This window comes from Balaenoptera physalus (genome assembly GCF_965194825.1).
Source record: "Balaenoptera physalus genome assembly, chromosome: 13".
In the NCBI taxonomy this organism is placed as follows: domain Eukaryota; kingdom Metazoa; phylum Chordata; class Mammalia; order Artiodactyla; family Balaenopteridae; genus Balaenoptera; species Balaenoptera physalus.
The window spans coordinates 70715924-70731728 of NC_138892.1; the positions used below are offsets into that span (position 1 = coordinate 70715924).

General features: G+C 35.7%; 1 pseudogene across 1 annotated transcript in view; it reads right to left on the reverse strand.

The window, feature by feature from the left end:
• Window positions 1–15805, reverse strand: part of LOC309641915 (cytochrome c oxidase assembly factor 8 pseudogene) — a 1056438-nt pseudogene that overhangs the window by 145141 nt on the left and 895492 nt on the right. The window lies entirely within an intron of this gene.

Below are 15805 nucleotides of genomic sequence, written 5' to 3' on the forward strand. Positions count from 1 at the left end.
AGCTAGAGGAAGTAATGCTAGCAGATGCCCAGGGGTAGGGTGAACCTAGCATATTCTTGGAATTGAAATAAAAGGGAAAAAATATATATATATTTTCAGTTTATATAAATATAACTGAATCACTTTGCTCTACACCCAAAACTAACACAACATTGTAAAATCAACTATACTTCAATAAAAACATTTTTTTCTAAAACGAGAGAAAGTTAATTGATGTAATTTTAAAAATAATGAAGAGACTCATGACTCACACTTTTTGTAAGGAGTTTGTATTTTACAATATCTTGAGAGAAATGGAGAATTGTTGAGGTGTCTTCAGAGAAGTAAGTTAATTAGAATAGCAACTTTGAGAGATCACACTGACATTACTATGAAAAGAATAAACTGGAATTGAGTAAGACCAGTTAGAAACCAGTTATAAACAGCCTAGTGGAAAACCAGTGGTCACCTAAACTGGGACAATATGAATTACCAAAACTGACACAAAATAAGACATAAAACTTAAACAGAATATAACCAGAAATAATTGATAATTTTGCTAGAGGAATGTGTGCTCCTCTAAATCACAAAGCTCAGATGGTTTTACAGTAACGTTACCTGAAAATTTCTTATGCTGGTGAAGTTGTTTCCAAACAACATAACTTTGGTAATGATATAGCTGACAATTACTTACGTCAATGAACTCAAAGAAATAAATAACAACCAAAAATATCTTAAAAACCAATTTATTGATATATTTACAAAATCTCAAATAAGTCAAAGTCCAGCTAAATGAAAAAATATATTGATTAAAAAACATCATGACCCCGTGAGACTTATTCTTGGAATAAGTCACATAATTAATCACACTCCTATGTAAAGAAGAAAAACCATATGATCATTTCGAAATGCAATTGCGGGTCCTATTGGTAACATGCTAAATTTGTTCCTATTTTTAAAAAACTCTTCTTAGTAAACTAAGCATAAAAGTTTACTTTCTTAATATAAGAAAGGTTTCAAACTATCATCTAAAATTATATGTAGAGTTAACATTTATTAAGCACTTAGTATATGCTCTATATACCTTCCATTATACAAAGTAATCTCAATCTATAATCTCATTTAATGTTCTTATATTAATAACTTCCACTCTACTTACTCATTCCTACCTTTACATCTTGACCTGATTTTTCTATAATTCTGCCTTCATTTTTATGTTTTAACTTAAATGTCACTTTTTCAGAGAGGAATTCCTTCACCTCCAATCTAAAATTAGGGTTCCAATTATTTTCTCTCATAGCATCCCCCTTTTTTTCATTCCTAACACTTATCACAAGTTATAACTGTGAGACCATATTGCTATAACTTTTTAAAATCTTATATGTCTCCACTAGACTTTAAATTATATGACATCCAAAATGGTGCCAAATTATTTCACCACAGTACCTAACACAATGACTACATGAGATAGTTGCTCAATAAATATTTATGGGCTAAATGAATCCTAATAAATGGCGAAATACCAAGGGCTTTCCCATTAAATTCAGGAGCAAGAAAATGATTATTTCTGTAACTTTTGTTATTCATCATTATTCAGAAGTTGTAGTAACTGAATAGAAGAGGGAAAAGAATGAGAAATATATTTCAGAAAGGAGGGATGAGATGGTCATTATTTGCAGAAGTATTTTTTATCTGAACCACTCCAGATAACAAATTTCAGCACGGAGGCCAGAAATCAATACAGAAAATTTAAATAGATTTAATTTATGTTGGCAATAACTAGTTGGAAAATATTATGGAAAAAAAAATCTCCTAATAAGAATAAAAGAAATACCTAAGAAAAAACTAACAAGAAATATGGAAATGTGTATATGTTAAGAAGCAGAAAGAGGAAGGGTAGATGAAGAGGACCACAGTCCTTTTGAGGTCTTCGACCTTAATCATGCCCTTGACTGTTACGCTTTTTCGGTCAATATGGTCACACATTCTCCATGGTCATTACAAACTGTTCCACAATTCTTAACCCTCCCTCTTTTCTCTCAGCAGATGAACTTGACTGCTGTTTCATAGAGAAAATAAAGCCATCAGGTTAAAACTCTTTTAAATTTTATTATCTGCAAATAAACAGATCTGTTTCTAAATCTTCTTTCCTTCCTGTTACAATGAATTAAATGACTTTCCTCCCTCCTAAACATAGTCGCCTTGGAGCACCTCACCGTATTGATATTCTTCTCCCTTGATTCCATATCTTCCTCCAGCTACCATCCTCTTTTTCTCTTCTTCACAACAAACTTTTGAAAAAGTGATCTGCTCACACTATCTTCATTTCCTCGCCGTTTGTGTACTTCTTATCTCACTCTTGTTTCTTCACTGAGTCCACAAAACTGCTCTCTTCAAGGCCATTGAGAACTTCACTGAAACAAAATTTTAAAAATATCTTTTTAGTCCTTATTTTACTTTACTCTGCAGCATTTAATACCATTAACCCTTCGCTTCTACTTGAAACTCTTAGTTTGGCTTGAACGATCCCAGGCTCTCCTGGCTTTTCTTCTACCTCCCTATATCTTTATTCACTCTTCTTTCTCTTCCCACCATTAAAGGTAGTTGTTTCTCAGCTGCAGAGTCCTGGTCTTTCTTCTCTTCTTATTCTTCACACTCTTCCCAGTAGAACTTGCCAATTTCAGTTGTTTCAGTTACTAACTGATAATGCCAGCTGCTCATACATCTATGTATTTCTAGCCCAGATAAATTTACTGAGCTCTGGTCCTAAATATCTAACTTCCTCCCGGCATTTCCGTTTGATTTCTCTACATATACCGGCATTTTTAACACATATAAAGTTTATTGGATCATCTTCTCTATGGAATCAGTTTCTCTTTATGTTCTTTATCTGAGAATGGTACCTCCATCTACCTTTTTACTTTGATTTAGTCATTGACTTTGATTCTTCCATCTTCTTTATCCCCCACATCCAATCAATCACCAAGTCCTATTGACTCTACTTTAAATACCTTCCAAATGTGACTTCTCCATGTCACTGGTATTATTCTTTTGTAGAGTTCTATAGCTAGCTCATATTGTATCAGTTAGAATTCTATTTTGCTGCATATAGTGAAAAGCCAAAATATTAATGGCTTGCCCCAAACAGAAATTTATTTCTCCCATGTAAAAGAATTTAGGAGATAAGGGTTCCAGAGGCTGAGGTATCTTACTCATCCAGGTTCTTTCTATATTCCCACTCTGTCATCTTAGCTCATGCTTCCATCCTTGAGATCAGCTCATGGTCCAAGATGGCTGCATTCCATACAGAAAGAAAGAGAAGGGATCAAGGACTAAAAGCCTTCCTCCCATATGTCAGCTATCTTAAACAACTTTCACTGAAGATGCATCAAGCACTTCCACTCAACACATCCACTTATATATCTCTGGTCAGAATATATGGCCATTAGTACCAAAGAAGGCTGGGACATGTTACCTTCTAGCTGAGTTCTTTGCAGTCCAAAATAAAATCATCATTCTTTTAAAAATGAAGAAAGAAAAAGTGGATATCGAGTGACAAGAGGGTGTCTTGTTAACATGTTAGATTACATTGCATGATCATAGATGTGTAGATTTTTATTTACATGTCCAGGCATTAGCTGTCAATTGCACACCCTCTGATGGGGATAAAAGAGAAAACCATTACCGTAATCAACAGTGTTTGATGTTAGCAAACAAAATTTTATTTGGTGTGTTTTTCCAGTCAAAAACCACTTGCAGGTCTAGCCTTAAATGTAACTTGTTTGATTCAATTGAGTTCCTCCTTAGAACTATACAGTTTTATAGTGGAAAGTGATCTTTGCTATTGCTTAAACTCCTCTACTTGAGAGAGCAGGAGAAGTCCACAGGGTGAATTATTGTCACTATAGCACAGTGATTAAACACAAAACTCTGGAGTTAGACCACTTGGACTAGAATCCTGGTTCCCCCTCTTGCTAGCTGTGATTTAACCCTACTGGGCCTGCTTTCATAAGCCACATGTAAACATAAGCCTGTTTTTAAGAATTGAATGAGTTATCACATGACAGGGGCTTAAAAGAGTGCTTGGCACAGATGAGCACACCACAAGTCTTGACCAGAGCTGTGACCCCAGTCTCTTATTTCCAGCCCAATGCTCTTTCTAGTCCTACCATACTGCCCCCCTGACTACTGGCTAGGAGTAGAAAGCTGGGAGAATGAGAACCAAGATGGTTAAGGTTCGATGGATACAAAGAAAGAAGGATAACTTTGGAGACAAGAAAGGAAGGTCCAGATTTAGTGCCTATGACAAGAGTTCAGGACAACCAGGGAGCAATACAGGAGGCCTCAGCTCCTAGAAGATGGCACTGAAAAAGAGGTGGGGGGATATGCCTGACAAGTTCCTCCTATTTCAAAAATTGCCAAAGGATCGCCCTACCTGATCATAACAAAAGGTAATAGTTTTTGTTTTTAAAATTAAAAATCAGGAGACCATGGGAGATTACATAATGTCCTTTATTCTAGATTCCAATGGATAAAGAATTTTCCTCTCAGCCTTCTTAAAACAGTTTGCAGAACAACATTAAGAAGCCAAAACATCAAATGCCAAGAAAAGACAGAAAAGGCTAATGCTTTGAGAAGCAAAATATATACAGGATTTAGGCATGCAAATTGCTTGTGAGATCTAGATTCATAATTTTCATCCCGTCTATAAACATCCCTTGAGAAGTATATAAACAGGACTTTTATATCATTAACGGTTTGTTTAAAGATTTAGAGCTATGCCTAATCTGTTTCCACATAATAGCTTTGAGGTGTAGTTCTCTAGTTTTTGTTAGGAATTTGAAACACTGAGTGAGATTTGTATGAGCCAGGATCAGACAAAGGATGACAATGCTGTGTTATTGTAGAATGTTAATGCTTAGGAGATTCTATTATGCTTCTGTCACTCAAAATAAGCTGAAGCACCAAGTGCTTTCACATGTGGATTATCTTTCCATCATCACAGATAAAAGAATGTTGGTGCTGTTACTTTCGCTAAACCTTTCACATGGAGGATTTTCTATCATTTTCTGTGGATAAACAATGCACACATGAGAAAGAGCAGAATGCTGACATAGGAAAATAAATAGTACTTTTCTAAACTGAGTTTAAAATATGAATAGATGAACAAGTAATGATTAAGAAGAAAAAGTTGAAGAACATATTGGTTTCTTTTTTAACTCAGAGGAAATAACATTTCCTTTAGTTTATGAGATGCCATGAACTTGTTCAAAGAAAGTCCATGAAATCTTAAATAGAAAAGTGTTGATTATTTTTCCACCTCAAGGCCCAACTTTAGGTCTATGTATGAACTTGCCTGCATATCCAATAGATAGTAGTTTTGTTCAGGGAGTGTTCTCATAGTTACTTTTCTTTAAAAAAAGGAAGAATTTTCTGGAAAATAATTTTCATTCAAGATGGACTGCTGAAATTTCCTTGAAATTTTATGACTCCATTTGTCATTCCATCATGGACAAGAAAAACATGGTTAAAAAGGCCAGATGGCAACATAAATGACAAACTTAGTAGAGTTTTCAAGGAATCCTTATTCATAAGAATAGTAACAACAATAATAATAATTACTGCCATTGACTGTGATAGATTTCTTACAAGGATTATTACATTTAATTCAACAATCGTATGGGGAGCAATATTATCCTACTTAACAGATAAGGTAATTGAGTCTCAGAGAGGCCCAGTAACTAATACACAGTCACTCAGATTATAAACAGGTGTGTCCAGGATTTGAGCACAGATCTGTCCAAACTTTCCTGGGACAACCTTGCTGTGTCCTTCTCATTCTTCATGCTACCCTTCTTTCCTTTATTGTGAAGATACAGATGACCATGATTCCATAGTCCAATATCAACCACTTCCTCCTTATGTTCTGGCCTAGAACATTTCCACATAGAACTCCCTCCTTCATAAGATGAGCCAGGCTCATGAATTGGGAACCAATGGGTGCATGTATGGGCAGACTGTGACAGACTCTGTATTACCCTGTCATACTCAGTCTTTCCTCAACCCTGTTGTAAAGGCACTATTTTCCCTATTTGCAGATTCAAGAGCTGAAGCTCTCTGTTAAAAAATTTGCTCAAAGCTAGACACATAGTAAGCATATATTATCATTTAATACAGTGCCTTGCACATAATAAGTGTTCAGTAAATATTTGCTAATGGATGAAGGAATACAAGTAATATCATATCTGGAATGCTTAACCCAGTCCTTTTTATTTTATTTTATTTTTTATTAAAGTATAGTTGATTTACAATGTTGTGTCATTTTCTGCTGTACAGCAAAGTGATTCAGTTATACGTATGTATGCATACATTCTTTTTTATATTCTTTTCCATTGTGGTTTGTCACAGGATATTGAATATAGTTCCCTGTGCTATACAGTAGGACCTTGTTGTTTATCCATTCTATATATAATAGTTTGCATCTGCTAACCCCAAACTCCCAATCCACCCCTCCCCTACCCCACCTCCCCCTTGGCAACCACAAGTCTGTTCTCTATGTCTGTGACTTTGTTTTTGTTTTGTAGATAGTTTCATTTGTGTTATATTTTAGATTCCACATATAAGTGATATCATATTAACCCAGATCTTTTGACTTAAGAATCTCTGATTTTTTTTCTTATATCTCACTGATTCAGGCCTGGAGTAAACTAAATAAGGTATTGGATATTAGTAAAAATTTAACCGTTGAGTTCTCTGATCATCCTTTCTTAGATTCCTGATTATAAACATTTTTCTAGCTACCACAGATCTCTCCAGAAAAGAATTTGTATATATATCACACACACATATATATATAAGAAAAGACTTGGACTTACTCTATTATTCCCGTAAAAATATTGGACAATTCTCAGGAATCTTTCTAGATTTATGAAACAGATGTGCTCTAGTCCGTGGAAACATCATGAGCTTAATGATTTGATTACTAAAATTCTTGGGCAAAAAAGTAAGAAATTACAAACATAAAATTTAAATGATGACTTGGCCTCTGTGTTCCCCACAAAGAATATGCTTAAAGTTAATAACTACATAAATTTGCAAAGATTTTTGTAAGAGATTAAAGATCTGCAATAAGGAGTATATGTGTAATTACCAAAAAAGATGGAATGTATTGATTCATTTAAAACCTTAAAATGTCTGTCACTTTATTAGGAACACCTAAATTTGTCATAAATTTTGGTTTCTTTTTTTTGTAATGAGGAGACTAGTAAAAGAGAAATGACAGAATCTTATCTGTGGTAGACAGAAACTTTCTGCTTTCCAGTCTTGTGGATTTCATTGTATATTTATTTCTGAAAGTATCATACAAAAAGAATCCTTCCAGTAAAAACTGTCCAAACTGAATTGCGTTAGAACAAAATGGTAGAAAAGCATAAACTAAAAGGCAGCCATGAGAGGAGGATGGAAGCCTCAGCACGCTTGCATTCCAGGCACCTAGCATTGGTCTATGAACAATTCTACCGGTTCGTGTACACCATTGTGGTCTGATTCAAGAAGTGGTCAATGATCTTTTGTCTCATGAACTAGCTTTTTAAAATTGATCCAAGGGGTGTGAACTACCGCCTTTGAAATCCCTCCTTTGTGCAAAGCCATCCTCTTCCCTGTGTTTCTTTGTGCACTGGTATCCATACACATGTTCACAAGAATTCATTTATAGTTTTAGCTAGCTCTTACTTGCTGAGAATGAGGCTAGGAGAAGTGAGTCCACTGGGCTGCTAGAAAATGAAAAGCCAGAGAAATATATATATATTTAATGCGGAAAATGATTTCCAAATAGGTTTCAATCAAGAAGCGAATGACTCACATGCTTTTAGCTATGCAAGAATTAGTCTTATAGAGTTGGGATGTTTTCCAGTGAGAAAAAGGTACAAACAGATGCCTACAGCTTGCTCTGTCAAATACTGCAGGTGGTTAGAGTATGGGAACAAGAGGACATTAGGAAGATACTGTTCACTATAATAAAAAAATTCCTTATTCATAGTATTGCCTGATTAGATCAGATCTTTAACATTTACTTTTTAATGATAATTTTTAGACACATCCTTAGAACTTTTTCTTTTAATGGCAGCAAAGTTTTGTCCCTTGTTTCTTACCCAGATGCTAGAAAAAATAGAAGTCGCACATGAATTGGGAAGTCTCTTATTCTATAAAAAACTCTAATCATAATTGAAATATTTTTTAAAAAATTCCAAAAAGTCTTAGAAAGCAGACTTTTTTAAAATTAGAGAAATTCAAGGAAATTTATACGTTTAAAAAATTAACACTCTAAATATTCTGTAATGATAATATAGAAGTGACGTCATTTAAAAGACTCATATGCATGATTATAACTGATTGACAGAAGCCAAGAGCTTCTGTCTTTCAATGGCTCTGTGTTTCTTTGGCATATGCCATATGACTGCTTAACAAAAGGATTTGAGGTTGAAGGGGGCAATGTTGACAGAGCAATCCAACACTCCCCAGTCAGATATGATAACTTTACTGTGACTTGGAAGACAGAGAAGGTGGGTTTGGAATAGATTGAGATTTGGGGAGCAATAGAATTGATGGAGTGATAGTGTGCTGTAAATAGTTCCAAATGGATGTTTAATAAATGATTTTCTTTCCAGTGACATCTCAAGAAGCTATTATTTCTTTCCATTTTAGTTGATGCTCCCTGCTCATGTAATGGAGCCCAGTATTCCTACATATTCCTGTCATCTGTGCTTTCAGAAAGAAAGTGCACTCAATATAGTCCTATAATTCTGGGCCAGATTTCTTTTGGTCAAGTGGTTTTGGAGACAAAGGTGTGTCTTTAGTAGAGGGACTAGTCTCTTGGAAACAATTAAATTTTATATGAATTAATGACAGATGGACAAAGAAATATTATTAAATTATACCAAAGAGACTATTCTAAGGTAATTTTTATTTTGAAAGAAAAACATTTTTTGTACATATGATACGGATTAGGAATGGTAATTAGATAGGGATCAAAAAGGATCCCAAACTCAATATGAGACTTCATCCATTCTCAAACTTCAATTGCCATCTCTGTGTTGACAATTCCCAAGTCCATTTCTGTTCCAAACCTTTCTTCCAAGAAGCAGATCCTCATTTCCAACTCTGCAGAATAAGCCGTACACTACTTGACCGAAACTGAACTCATGATTTATTGTTATTCACCTCTCACTCTCCTATATTTGTTCTCATTTTGCCTAGTCTTCTAAACTAGAAAAAATCAACATATACTCCTCAATTTCCTCATTAATAGCCCTAAACAATTGCTTACCAAATTTGATTGATTACATGCCAGGAAATCTCTCTCAAATCTGACCCCTCCACTCTATTCCTACTGCCACTATTAATTCAGACCTTCCTCATCTCGTCCGTGGATCATTTCAATAGACTTCATATCATACTGGTCTCTGTACTAGTCTCTTTTCTTCCCATTACATCCTTGATACTTTTGCCAGTTATACTCCTACTTATTTTTTCCAAATTCTCTTGGAACCTCATTCTTCTGTTTGAAAGCTCACCTTCTCTCTATCTCCTGAAGGATAGATTCTAACATTGCACTTGTGATCTTCATCCCTGATCCTAGCTTACTTCTCCAGCCCCATCACTTGCAACAACTCTCCATCCCACCCTTCCATTCAGAATGCACCTGGCTTTTCATGTTCCTTAAACTGCCGTATTTACTTGTATTTCAGTGCCTTTACACATGTTCTTTCTTCTGTCTGGAATGCCCTTTCTCACATTTTCCACCTAGCAAACATCTACTTGTCCTTAATTATGCCATTTAAATATTACATCCTATGTGTTTCCTGGAGTTTCCACAAGTAAGCTTATTAGCAGCTTGCTCCTCTGTCCTCCCATGAGATTTTGTTCATAATTTTATTGTAGAGCTTATTTTATTGTCCTGTAATGACCAGTTTTCAAATATGTTTTACTTATTTATGTATTCTTTTATTTATTCATTCAGTCAGTAAATAAAGTTGTCTGCTATATGAAAGGCTCTGGAATATAATAACAATAAGCTGCTATCATACTGTTCATATGTATCTCTTATTTAAACTTTGCCACCCCTTGTGAGACAGAAATTGCCATTATGTTCATTTTAAAAGTGATGAAACTAAGGTTTAAAAAAAGTAAGCATGTGCTGATGATTTGCAGCTAGTAAATGGTGGACCACAATTTCCACACAGATCTGATTTATTCCAAAGGCCAAACTATTTATCCTGTCTCTTTGGGCTGTATACTCTTCAAGGTATGGAGCCAAGTTGGGCAAGATATGGTATTCATTTTTCTATCCCCAGTGGTTATCAGAATATACTGGGCATTTGACAAATGTTCTTGAATAAATGAAAGAATGAATGAGTTAATGAATAGATAGATATTGTGTATTTCATCTCACATCATGTTCTCAGCAAAGTTGTAGAGACATAGGTTTTGAAAAACAAATCCTATTTGAAATATATTAGAGTATTTTTCTAGAAGTTCTCCTATGGTGAATCTTATTGCAAAGTTTATTTTAAAATTCTATCTGGGTTGTCACATAGTGGGATTGCATAAAGCGAGATGTAGCCACATGGGTAGAATGACATCAGGCTCATGTTATGTGCCTCCAGGGAAGTAACTTCCCGTTTAGTCAGCACCGCTTAGGAGTCTATACTGCAACACTCTGACCACGGGGGGCCCACCCAAGGAAGGAGAATTTGGAGCAGATCCAAAGAAGAGCAATGAAAATGATTAAATGGTTGGAAAATTGTCTCTCTGAAGTAAGGTCCCAGGAACTAGGTCTATTTAGTGCAGAAATATGAAGGGGCAAGCCTACCAACATATTTCAAGGATGTGAAAAGGAATGGCAGAGGTAAGCAGCTGTTTTTGATTTTTATTTATGATGGTAAAAGCACAGGACAGTGGTGTCCTATGCAGCATAAAGTTTAGGTTAGTCCTTATGAAGTATTTATAAAACAATAGACTTAATTAACCCCAAAAGTTATGGTATTTCTTTCTTTGGGAACTTTTGGGAAAAGAGTCAACTTCCATAGAAAAGAAATGTACTGTGCTTAGACTGGACTAGATAGAAGAGAGAGATATTTAGGAATGTGGTTAGAAAGAAAGGGCCCAGCTAAGATTCATGCATCTGTGTAATACACTTGGAAAAAAAAAATTGTATCCAGCAAATTTGGCTGTTACGTAAAGTCTTAATTTTTTTCTCTTTATGCTTTTTCCTATCATTTTGAAAATTTGAAATCCAAGTATCTTATGAGTAAACTATTTTGGAAAATCTATCAGATAGTCAGTGAAAGACTTTTTGGCAAGAAACATTGGAGTCATGAGCAATTTAAGCAACAATTTATGAACAATTATCCAGAGAATGACAAACTAATAATGCTAAAGAGGAGAGTGCTTAGGGTTATAAAAAAGGCACAGCTCACAGAGTAACTAGTCTGAGTGTCTGCTTTCCTTATCTCCGGACAGCAGTGTTGGTGTTGATAACAAGACAGTTTATACAACTCAGAGGCACCAAGAACACTGTCTATTTTGCCTTTACACAGACATAAGGTCTGTGAGCAGGAGTTGACAGTAATAGTTTTGGTCCTGTGGAGCCATGTGAAAGTCTTAGGGGGTGAGCAATGTTTCTGTTGGATCATATTACTGCTGCATTGCTCTAATGTAGTATTAATATGATACAGATGTATTAATTTATTATGGCTTTATAGATATTGAAATATATTGGCAAAAGAAATGTGTGAGAAGAGTTATCCAGGTCTGCTGAGACTTCTTCAATGATCCAAAAGAAATCAATTCCCAGAAAGAAGCCCAGTTACCAGAGAGCAACCACACTGTCTAGACTGCCAAAATTGGTGGTATGGGAAAAAAATGCTGAAAGCAGATAATTGAATCAAAATGGCATATACCTGCCATTTGGGTCGCCAGGAAAAATAAAAATCCTATTAATTGTAAATGCCAGTGATCGAAAGTGTGGTTTGACTCTCTTTTCTCCCCCAGAGACTATTGTCTTCAATTCCGTTCTTTAACGGAAAAATAAATTCAAAAGGCATCCTCACCATACAAGGAATTCCTTTGTTCAGACTGGTTACTGACATTCCAAACAAACTTACACTCAAGATAAGGTTATCGTCTCTGAGAACTCAGACACTTTTTTCTTCCCCATCATCAGGTTGCCAATATTAAAGGCAGTCTCCACTTTTAGACACAGTGTTTGCTGTAAATGCAACTTACAGAGGATGGCGGCAAGGTCAAGGCTGGCTGGTCTTGTGTTACATCAAATTATGCATGAACTGTCGGATGTGAGGGGAAGCCACCAAATGAGTAGCTCAGGTTGGTGAAAAGTGAAATATGAGTCTTTATGATTCAATGTCCAATAAGAGGTATGGTGACAAGCAGGTCCCCCAAAATGAACTGATGAAAAGTGAAAACTATATGCATCTTCCCACAAAATAAGCAGAGAGCTTTCTTCGGAACATTGTAAGTAGTCGCTTTTTATAATTGCTACTTAAACTGTGAAACAGAAGGCATCTTTAGATCATCTTTAATTTCAAAGCAGACTCACTTCTCCACTCTCTTTCCAAGTTTCCCATTCTCATTAACAGAATATATGGCAGTTAGGTTCATGCCTTGAGGGACCATTTATGAAGCTATTGAATTATAAAAAACATGTAGTTGTTCATCGGGCCTCAATTTAAGACCTGAATTTGGAGCTGTTTTTCCTGAAATGGCAGGAGGAAAAAGGAAAGTAAGAGAAGTTTCATGGAAACTACTTCCCAGAAAGTTGTTATTTAACAGCATTTTTGGTCACATCAAAAATATGGAACACCAGTTCTCCAGAAAGAAAGATTCTCTTGAGTTTTCTCCCAAATTTTGTGGAGTCAGCTGCTTATCTATTTCATAAAAGCCTAGATAACTTCAAAACTCTTTCTACTCCACACAGTGTGGGCAAGGAGGTGAGTATGGATGATATGGAGATTATTTAGATGAACATTTTGCCATCTCCCTTCATTTTATAATAAGTATTCCATGGTTCTTTGTTAGAAGGAAGAAAAAGATATTCCATCCTTATGTTATGCTAATCCCTTATGCCACCAAAAAACCTATAGGGAAATAAATGTTACCCTATATCTATGAATATGGCAGAGTGATTCTGACCATGTATTTATCTACCTATATCTATTATCTATCTATCTATCTATCTATCTATCTATCTATCTATCTATCTATCTATCTATCTATCATCTATCTATGTAATTTCTCCCAATTATGTATTAATCAACTACTTACTTTGAACCCAGTGGTGATATGTCTCAGATAGATAGGTAGATATAGATACTCGTAATACATCCTTTCCCTCCATAAATTTTTAATAATTTTACAAATATTTTCAGGAAAACCCAAAGCCACAACACAGAATGCGGCCATTTCTTAGTCACAAATACTAAGAAAGCTAAACTCTATAGTAAGAAGATGCTTTTGTAGTTCAGAGAAAAAATATTAGAAGAGAAACAGAATGGAAGGTCCAGATTTGAGAGATACTTTCTGGTATAAAATTAATCAAATTTGGTGAGCAACTGTTTTGAGTTATCAATGAGAAAAGTAAAGAAGTATTTGTTGACCTCTTTTCTAGTTTAGAAGATAGGAGAAAATGATCATGAATTTAAGAGGAGGTGTATGTTTGGGGAATGAGAAGTGGATAAAAATAAAGCATGAGTTCAGGTTTAGGCAAGTAATTTAAGGTAAGGTACAAGAGGAGATGATGCTAAGAGCCCAGATAGGAGCCAGTTCATGAAGGGTCTTTAAGTTGTACTAAGAAACTTAGGTTGATTCAGTAAACGATGAAGAACCATGGCAACATTAGAAGCAGGAAAGTGACTTGGGCAGATGTGGATTTCAGATACAGCACCCAGACTGTTCAAAGGACAATGTAATGTGGAGAAGCCAGTCAGCAATCAGGGAGAGCAGGGGTTTGCTTAGGGGAATATTCCAGGTGCACAATTATGATGGACTGAACTGGGAGAGTATAAGAGATTGAGAAATAATCATAAGATAAAATTAGTAGGGTTGGCTGGTTGATTTTATGTGGGGGATAAAGGAGAGGAAGTGGCTTAGGTTGACTTTAAATTTCTGGCTGGAGTGATGAGTGAATAATGTTGCAATTAATTAACATAGGAAACATCGGAAGAAAGAGTGGGTGTGGAGAGAGGGAGAAAATTCAGATCCACTTTGAACATGGTGTATTTGAACATGATGAGTAAGACATCTAAATGGATTTCACTGGAAAGTAGTTAAATATATGAGTCTAAAGCTCAAGGGAGATACCAGAACTGTAAACCTAGATTACAAAAAAACAGGATATAGCGGTAGTTAAAATCAAGAAAGTGAATGAATTTATCGAAGGAAAGTGAAGATAGAATGTCAGAAGACCAAAGACAGAATCCAAGATTTGAGAGTACAAAAAGAGTAGCAGTGCATAAGGAAGACTAAGAAGAAATATTCAGGAAAATATAGAAGAGTCAAAAAAGAGTCTCCTCATTGATGTTAGCACAGTAGAGACTGTGTGTGTATGGTTGATAGTGTCAGTACTGAAGAGATGTCCAGTAAGAAAGGAATTGCAACAGCACAGGTAATTTATCAACAGTTTGGTTCTTCCCATATACGTATCAGAAGGTAACCCTGTATCCCACGTTGTCATTCAGCTAAAAGACACCTTTCCTCTGATCCCTTCTCTTTCTTCCCAGCACCATGGAGTCTGATTGTCACCATCTATATAACTAGATTTTTGCCTTGACCGTCAGTCTATATGTAGTCTGTTCTGTGACCTTGCTTTTTATTCTAGGACCTTCCTAGGAATTTTACCTAATAACTGCATCCAAAATGCCTTCCATGTCTCTTGCTTATCCATTTGTCTATATTTGTTTTATATTTTCCATGTATCCAACTAGGAACTGAGGGCTTGCTAAGTATAAACAGCTTCCTACACTTCTACCCTTTTCCCAAAATCCCTGGCACCATGCTGCTAATAATGTTTTAGACCTACTGGTTTGCCTGAACTGTGTATAAAATGACCATGTCCACTGGACTCGTGCCTTTGGGACATTTCCCACTGATGTGGCTGGGGCTGACTCTACAGACATGTTAACGTTCTGTGTGCCCTCACCCCAGTTAGAGTTCCCGTCCTTCCAGAATTCAACGTCTCCCAGATCTATATGATAGCTGGGATCATGTTGAAATTGAGGTGTGGCAGGGGAGCCAAATAGAAGCACTGGATAGGCCATTTGAAATATGGGCTGCAGTGGAGGTACAAGGCCAGAGTTGAGATATGACTTTAGGAGCAGGACAAAAGGATGACAGTGAGAAATCTTTAAAATCTAATTATTTCTTGATAGAGTGACTAAAGAGAAAATATTACAGGATTTATGACAACACTTCAAAGGACAACCAGAGAGGAGAGAAGAAGTCTGAGACACAAAAGGAGAACCAGAAAAGTGGAAAACAGAACATAAGACAAAGTGAAGTAAACAAAGAGAATGAGGACAGAGAAAAGATCTAATAAAACAAAAAACCATCATTTTATCTTAACCCTTGAGAGAATGGCATCAATGGAAGCAAAGCCAGATGTAAGCGACTTCTAAGGGAATGGTTAGAATAAAAGGAGAGGAGGTGAATTTAGCACCACACTTGAAAAGTTTTCGAAAAAAGAGTGTAACTGGTATATAGAAAAGATAGCAAGCAAACAAAAGTCTTTGTACATTGAATCTTATTTCCTTGC